The sequence below is a fragment of the Canis aureus genome, chromosome 7, assembly GCF_053574225.1.
Source record: "Canis aureus isolate CA01 chromosome 7, VMU_Caureus_v.1.0, whole genome shotgun sequence".
NCBI classification, from domain to species: Eukaryota; Metazoa; Chordata; class Mammalia; order Carnivora; family Canidae; genus Canis; species Canis aureus.
The window spans coordinates 55,941,958-55,945,101 of record NC_135617.1 but is presented as its reverse complement, the minus strand read 5'-3'; the positions used below and the strand labels follow the sequence as shown (position 1 = coordinate 55,945,101).

Genomic DNA, 3,144 nt, shown 5'->3' with positions numbered 1-3,144 from the left:
TGATGACAATTTCCAAGCTACTTACATGTAGAACTGGGGACTGGAAGTCTTGATTCAGCATATTTTATACAAGGTTAACTTATCAAATAAATGCTGTTTTAAGCAGAGATGGTAAAATACCTGGATATCCAAATGAAAAATGATGATTCTATTTCACTCTGTATATGAAAGATATTTTGAGATTACTCATAGGCTTGTATCCCAAAGTAAAAATTATAAAGTTTTTAGAAGAAACAGGAAATTTTAATTGTGACCTTGGCGAGTAGCTAAGTTTAATAAAAGACTATGTCAAAACAGGTACTATTAAAGAAATAAATAAAATAGATAAGAATAAATTGGACTCTATACAAATTAAAAATTTATTCTTTTAGGGCAGCCCAGGTGGCTCAGCAGTTTAGTGCTGCCTTCAGCCCAGGGCATGATCCTGGAGGCCTGGGATCGAGTCCCACATTGGGTTCCCTGCATGAAGCCTGCTTCTCCCTCTGCCTGTGCCTCTGCCTCTCTCTCTCTCTCTGTGTCTCTCATAAATAAATAAAATCTTTAAAAATTTTTATTCTTTTTAAAAAATGTAATGAAAATGAATTAGTAACCCACAAACTGGCTAATATATGTATGTGTGATAATCAAGGATATGTCAAGTATAGGCATAGAGAGGTTAAGTAACTAGCCCAAGGTCAGAAGACTAGTAAATAGTGGAACTTAGATTTTGTTTGTTTGTTAGGGTACAGTATACTTTATCGGTGGTACATGACAATGTAGGGCTCCCCAAACCCCTCCCCTTCTTCGGGGGATGGAAACTGTGAAGGTCCAGAGATTCTCAGAGTGCTGGAGGATGAGTTGGGGCAAGGACTCCCCGGCATCTGAGGGCCTCTCTCTTCCTTTTCCTGGGGCTGGTGCTCCAGGGGCCTCTTTCTCCTTGGAGACCATGTGAACCACAAAGTCTACCACCTGGTTGCTATAGCTAAATTCATTATCATACTAAGAATTAAGCTTGACAAAATGGTCATTATCATACCAGGAATTAAGCTTGACAAAATGAGAGCAATGCCAGCTCCAGCATCAAAGCTGGAAGGTGGGTATCACTGTTAAATTTGCAGGAGACAACCTGGTCCTCAGTGTAGCCCAGGATGCCCTTGAGAGTTCTCTCCAATGCCTGCTTCACCATCTTCTTGATTTCATTGTATTTGGCAGCTTTATCCAGGAGGTCAGTTAGATCCATGACTGACATGTTGGGGGTGAGGACACTGAAGGCCATGCCAGTGAGCTTCCCATTCGGCTCAGGGATGACATTGCCTACAGACTTGGTAACACCAGGAGAGGCAAGGATAATGTTCTGGGCAGCCCCTCAGCCATCACACTATAGCTTCCCAGAAAGGCTGTCCACAATCTTCTAGGTGATAGCGATGGCATGGACTATAGTCCTGAGTTCCTCCACATTGCTGAAGTTGTCATGGATGACCTTGGCCAGAGGGCCCAAATAATTAGTGGTACAGGAGGCATTGTGGACAATCTTGAGGGAGTTGTCAAACTTCTCATGATTCACACTGATCATAAACGTGGAGACATTAGTAGAAGGGGCAGAGATGATGATACTCTTGGACCTGCCTTTCAAGTGAGCCCCAGCCTTCTCCATGGTGGTGAAGACCCCAGTGGAGTCCACAACATACTCAGCACCAGCATCACACCATTTGAGGTTGGCAGAATCTTGTTCCTGGAAGATGGAGATGGACTTTCCATCGATGACACATTTCCCATTCTCAGTCTTGACTGTGATGTGGAATTTGTCATAGGTGGAATCATACTGAAACATGTGAATCATGCAGTAGAGGTCAATGAGAGGGTCATTGAGGGTGACAATATCCACTTTGCCAAAGTTAAAATCAGCTAAATAGCCTGATTAAATCTAGGTTCTACTAGGCTCTCTTCCTCCCTGTTGGACAGATAGCTGCATCTTCTAGTGCAGGGTCAGCTGTATCCCAAAACACAATGGTGAAGGTTGAAGTAAATATATTGGGCTTTATTGAATGCCTCATCACCAGGTTGGTACCAACCCTGACAATTAAAGTAGAGGATTGAATTAAAGTAAATCATTATTCCCAGGCACAGTATTAAAAAATTTTCTGACTCATTAATGTGTTAATGGGTTTTCAGAGATCATAACTTATCTATCAAGGAACAAACTACAAACTGAAAAATCATTTGTTAGAGTGGGCAGCAAACTTGAACCAAAGATCACTCAAATGGAGAAAAACAAAATATCTTCTGGTTCATGAGCCTAAGTATGATGACCTTGAGCCAGGCACAGAGAGATGGAATTGCCAAGCAACTGAGGGGAACAAAATGAGAAATTTAATTCCAGGAGACATGAACAAAGGCTTCTAGAATATCTACAAGTATTTTGGGAGTGAATGTTTCAGAAGTGATTTGATCATTATTACGTTTTATTATGGGTTGGAAAACTCAGTTTATGGGCCAGGTTCAGTCTGCAACATATTTTTGTAAATGAAGTTTTCTGGAACATAAAAAAAGTCAAGTATGTTGAGCAAGAATGTATACCTTAATAGTGAAAATGAGATATAAAACTCAATTAAAGAAAAATAGGTCAAATACATGAGCAGTTCTCAAAAGAAAATAGGTGAATGGCCACCAAGTACATGAAAAGGTGTTCAACATCATTAATCATCAATGAAATAAAAATAAAATCCATATGAGACACAATTTAGAACTATCGGAATGAATAAAATACCTCAAAAATAATATCAAAATATCCCAAAATACTAGATGTTGATGAGGGTATTAGCTAATTATAACTTACTATTTTATCCTGACAGTTTAAAATGGCTTATTTGGATATTTTACTATTTTCTTATGAAAATTCAACATTCAACCATCTCATGACCTGGCAATTCACTTCTAGGTGCTTACCCAAGAGAAATGACATGTACAATAATGTTCATGGCAACCTTATCATGATAGTCCTAAACTAGAAAAACAAATCCATCAACATATGAATGGATTAAAAAATACATAATATCTTATTAAATGTACCTTATATGTAATCTTAGTAAATATTTAAAAATTACTGATAGATGAAAACAATTAGTAGAGCTGAGAAATGTTATGTGGAAAGAAAGAATCCAGTTA

General features: G+C 38.6%; 1 pseudogene; it reads right to left on the bottom strand.

Annotated features, from left to right (window-relative positions):
* Positions 1–978: 978 nt before the first annotated feature.
* Positions 979–1,819, bottom strand: LOC144316724 (glyceraldehyde-3-phosphate dehydrogenase pseudogene; annotated as a pseudogene).
* Between the last annotated feature and the right edge of the window lie 1,325 nt (positions 1,820–3,144).